We start from the raw sequence: 5369 nt of genomic DNA, 5'->3' as shown, positions 1-5369 counted from the left end.
TCACAAATGAGCTACACAATCAACAACAACACAATGTAAAGCACAATTAATCAACAACAACACATATAATCAACACAATTACTCAATCAACATATTCAACCAAAATGATACTACTACTATTTACAATCACCAAATTAATCAAATTCTTGCTACAAATTGATATAATAATGTAAAATAGAGGTAAAGAAGATGATTATACCATACAAGAAGCAAGAATGATCAGGTTTTGAGCACCAAAATCCACCACACCGAAAATCCCAAATTTGCTCTTCAATGGAGGAGAGAGATTGGAGAAGAAGAAATGGAGGAAGGTAGTATAATTTTTGATGAAAATGATGAATTTTGAGTAGGAAATTGTTGATTTTGTGAGTTGTTTTGATGATTTGAGGGATGATTTTTTATTGTTATAGGGTTAGGGTTTCGTTCTTAAGGGAGAAAGAGGTGCGGACGAGTATGGGTTTGGGAAATGAAATGAGGAAAAGAAAAGAGAAAGAAAGAAGAATTAGTTCGGTTGGGCTACTGCGCACCCGCGCGCCCGCACCCCTGCTGCTCTTCTTCCTTGCTTGCTTCTTGTTCTTGGTGCGTTCATCTATGGGCTTAATGATCTTTATCATCCCGGGATTATTGAACCCACTAAACACATCAGTTTCTGACAAGGGAATAAACACGTCGTCAAATGCCTATCCCTAGATCAAATACAATTTATACAACCTAAACAAACCCAATACGAGTATAAGGCAATCATAGGAGTCGAACCACGGGGAACGAATAAACACCACCAAATGTTATCGACAACTAAGCTAGTCCGGAATAGGAGATAAGTAAACTAAAGTCTAAAGATGCAAAAACAAGAAATAAAACATTAAGGGAATGGTTTAGGTATAGAATTCACTCAAACATAAACAAAGGCATAGAAGTTGAATTAATCATGAACTAAACATGCATGAATATCGATATAAGGGGTCCAATCTAGCCACCTTTCGGGGTCAATTGGCTTCTCCTAACATAGCCTCTATGTTCTCACATTAGAACCATATACAAGAAGGTGCAATCAAGTAGCAATTGATACAAATGAATCTTGCTAGGTCCGCTATCGCATCATCAAGCATAATTCACCCTCAATCAACTAACAACATGCAATTTGCAGGTAGATTGAAGAACACCAAGCATATAAAGACTTTAATCACAAAGAAATCAACTCCAAACCCTAAAACATGCTCAAGATCCAACTAAACCACAACCATCCCCTTAATGGGGAAATTACTCACTAATTATGCTAATAACAGGATTAATTAATAAATAACCAAGCATAAACATGATTAAAAAGCAATACTAACAACTAAAACAATAATCAAAAGAAAGCAAATAAAATAGAGGAGAAAAAATTAAAAATTCTCATTGATTGAATATGAAAGTCTACAAGCAAGATGATTAATCTTCCTCTTCAAGATCCAAGCTCAACAATGGTGAAACCCTCACTTTCCCTCTCTAAACTACTTTAATCCTAAGCTAAACCTAGAGAGAGAAGCTCTTCTAAAACTAATTAAGAGAATAAAATAATTTGTTGATAAAACTAATTACCCCCAAAAAATTGGTATTTATACAAGGTTAATAAAATAAATGAGAAATAGAAAAATAAAGAAATAAAAAAACAAAAAGGAAAACAAAAATAAAAAGGAAACAAAACCCACTAATTAAATCCCCCAAAACCGACCCTTCTTTTCATCTTTCATTTAGCTGCTCTATGATCTTCATCACCACCGCATCACACCATCATCAACGGACATCATCATCCCAAATCGAAGATCAATGGTAATCACCAAGCTTCATTGTTTAATCTCATTAATTATCACGTGTGAAGCTCGTGAAATGGTTCGATCGAACTGAGGGTAGGTTTGGTAGAACTATGAGATGGTTTGGTCGAACCATGGGTGTGTTCGACCGCACCTCTTCAAATTAGAAAACTTCATGACTTCCTGACCGTTTTTGACACTTTTGGCACTTTAACTAAACTCTTCAATAGTTTGCCCAAACTCGATTGATTTTCCATTTGCTCTGATTTGGGGCTATTGCTTATGCGAATTGGTGGTTTGATGTGAGCAGGGCTGTTGTTAGGTGCGGTTGTGGCTGCAAAAGGTGGGTACGGTTTGGGCTGGTGGTTTTGGTGTTATTGGTGGGCTATTGAGGTCGGTGCGACTACTCTGCTGGCTGTTTGGGTTTATGTTAGGCGGGTGCGGTTTGGGAGATTGGTGCAGGGGAGTCATTTGGTGAGAGTAGGGTAGCAGCACTAATGGGGTTGTGCGTCAACTAAGTAGTGCTGCTGTAATGAGGCTAGTGGTTGCGGATTGGGTAGCTGAAATTGGTGTGCAAAGGTGTTTTTAGGTGTTTGGTGATGCTGCTGTTGTTGGTGTCACTCCCTAAGAGTGACATAAATGTCACTCATCAGTTTCTAAACCCCTTTTCAGTGGGTTCAACATCCCAAATTAATGAGAGCATCATAATGAACCCACCAAGCACAAATTTGCTTCACATTTTAGCACAACTTTTCCTAACTTACCACCTAAATTACCTTACCCATTCAACTCGAAATTCAATAATATCGAGCATACTCTCACCAAATACCATGAAACACCTTCCCATTGTGCTCACGCTCGTTCGAGGTAGTCCAATTCCCATGAATTCAACCTATTAATCCAAATACAAAACAAGTGAAAGAAAGAAAAGTAATTGAAAGAAAACTAAGAAAGATAGAATCAAAAGAAAAATTTAGAAAACCGGGTTGCCTCCCGGGAAGCGCTTGCTTAAGGTCCTTAGCTCGACACTTCCTCCAAATCATGGAGGGTCAAAGAACACCACCTTGTTCAAAGTGGTAGATGAAATAAACTTTTTCTCATTCCTTGGCAACTTCACATCGTTGCTTGATGCATTCTCATTTGTTGACACTTCCAAAACAAGCTTATTTTGCTTCAACTTTGCTTTCTTCTTCATAAAATCTCTCTTTTTCTTCTTTGTCTTCTTGCTCCTTCTAGTGGATGGTCTCTCACCATCAACACTCTTGGAGTCAACCCCGTCCTCTTGAGAGTAAAGCTCAAACCATGGAGGAATATCAATCACCTCCTCATCCACAAGCTTAAAAGGCTCCTTGTTTTCTTCACGAACCTTCTTGCATTCAACACTCAAAGGCACATTATCACAAACTTCAAGAATATTATTAGTAGAATAAACAATCATGCATACATTATCATTGGAATAAGGGGAATTGATGCACATAATTCCATTCACAAGAGACAAAGATTCATGCATCAGTTTAAGCTCAAAACTAGCCTTATTGTTACCAACTCTCAAAGTAATAAGGCCTCCCTTCACATCTATCAAAGCTCCCGAAGTAGCTAAGAAAGGTCTCCCTAAAATGATAAGTATGTTATCATCTTCCGCTATCTCAAGCACAATAAAATCAACCGGAATAGTGAACTCTCCTATCTTGAGGGGAACATCCTAAACTCTCCCCTTTGGAAACTTAATAGATCGATCGGCCAATTGCAAAGACATGTTGGTTGGAAGAAGCTCACCTAGCTTAAGCTTCCTAAAGACCGAATAAGGCATGATACTCACACTAGCACCAAGATCACATAGAGCATTTTGGAACAATTTTTCATTGATTTTGCAAGGGATAGAGAAGTTACCCAGATCTTTCATTTGGGGATATGGAAGTTTGGGCTTGATTACCTCCTCTTGCACTTTTTCATCACTCTTCTCTTCCTCTTGGGCCTCTTTACTCACCTTCTTTGACACATTAATCTCTTTTTCCTCACTTAAATCATTCACCTTCTCAACTTCCTCACTCTTCCTAGAAACTCTCTCTTCAAGCACTTTCGCACTCCTTGTGGTAATAGAATACACGGGATTCTTAGGTTCAACTCCTTGTGAGGGTAAAGGAAAAGGGCTAGCATTCACACTCTCTTTCAAGGTATTAGCCAATTAAGTGATTTGTGTTTCAAGCATCTTGTTGTGTGTTTTCATCTCATTGAACTTTTTGTCACTTACCGGCATGTAAGTGTTCAAAATTTTAGTTTGGTTCTTGATGATTTCTTCCAAGGTATTTCTAGAAGATGAAGGTTGAGCATAGGAATTCTCACCATTACCTTGAGTTCTTGGAGCAAATCCAGGTGAGGGTCCCCTTTGATTGTTGTTTTGAAAATTCCCCCGGTTTTGGTTGCTCCAATTATCCCGGTTTGATTTTGGCCATTGTTTTGGTATTGGTTACCATAGCCTTGACCTTGGCTTTGGCTTCCATAACCTTGGCCTTGGCTTTGATTATTATAGCCTTGATTATTATAGTTCTCTCAGAAATTTTGATTTCCTTGGTTTCTATAACCACCATTGTTATAATTATCAAATTTCCCTTGTTGGTGAGCATTTCTATTCCCAAAGTTTCTTGGTCCATCAAATCCTGGTCCATTGTTGTTATTTGAAACAAAATTCACTTTCTCACAATCATTATTATCAACATCATCACAATTCTCAAATGCATGTAGACAATTAGAAGCATCATGGTCATATGACCCACATACATCAAAAAACACACATCCATTTGGCATATTATTCGAAGTTGAAGGAGGAGTAGAGTTAGAAGACGTACCTCTCCCCTTATTGTGGGAGGGAAGAATAGGTGATTGTGCAGAAGCACTCTCACGCTTTGCCATAATTAAGGTCATCTCCTTTCCCAAGTTTGAGATTTGTGAGGACAAATTGTTGATGGCATTGAGATGGTCGATTGAATAAACCGTTGAACCACTTTTGCTTGTCAACTCTGTCTCACCTTCCTCCTAATCCATATGATACCTTACCACATCTTCAATTAAGTCCGTCACTTCATCCTCCGTTTTATTTATGATAGAGCCTCCGGCACCGGCATCCAAGCAAGACTTGCTTGGGGGCTTAAACCTCCATAGAAGATTTGGATGATTTGATAGGTAGGAATCCCATGGTGTGGGCACTCTCTTTGGTACTCCTTATGCCTTTCCCATGCCTCATAAAGACTTTCATTTGACTTTTGCTTGAAGCTTTGAATAAGAGCTCTTGCTTCGGCCGTCTTCTTTTGTGGATAGAACCGAGATAGAAACTCCTTAGTCACTTCATCCCATGGTCTCAAAGAGTTTGGCTTCACCTCCTTGTCTAACCACTCTAAAGCACGTCCAATAAGAGAGAAAGGGAAAATTTTAAGTCGAATAAACTCTTGAGAAACCCCATTCACCTAGATTGTGTTGCAATACTTCTCAAATTCCTTAAGATGGTTGAGGGGACTCTCATGCTTTGCACCACTATATTGACGCCTCTCTATCAAAGTGATCATCGCCAGTCTTATCTCA

The 5369-nt window shown here is 38.6% G+C and overlaps 1 non-coding gene across 1 annotated transcript; it reads left to right on the top strand.

Annotated features, from left to right (window-relative positions):
* The first annotated feature begins 4979 nt into the window (after positions 1 to 4979).
* On the top strand, positions 4980 to 5085 carry LOC145573530 (small nucleolar RNA R71). Its single transcript, XR_014097526.1, has one exon. It is a non-coding gene; the product is annotated as a small nucleolar RNA R71 (small nucleolar RNA).
* Positions 5086 to 5369: the final 284 nt, after the last annotated feature.

Source organism: Chenopodium album, chromosome 12 (genome assembly GCF_948465745.1).
Source record: "Chenopodium album chromosome 12, dcCheAlbu1.1, whole genome shotgun sequence".
Lineage (NCBI taxonomy): Eukaryota > Viridiplantae > Streptophyta > Magnoliopsida > Caryophyllales > Amaranthaceae > Chenopodium > Chenopodium album.
This window is presented reverse-complemented; position numbering and strand designations above follow the sequence as displayed.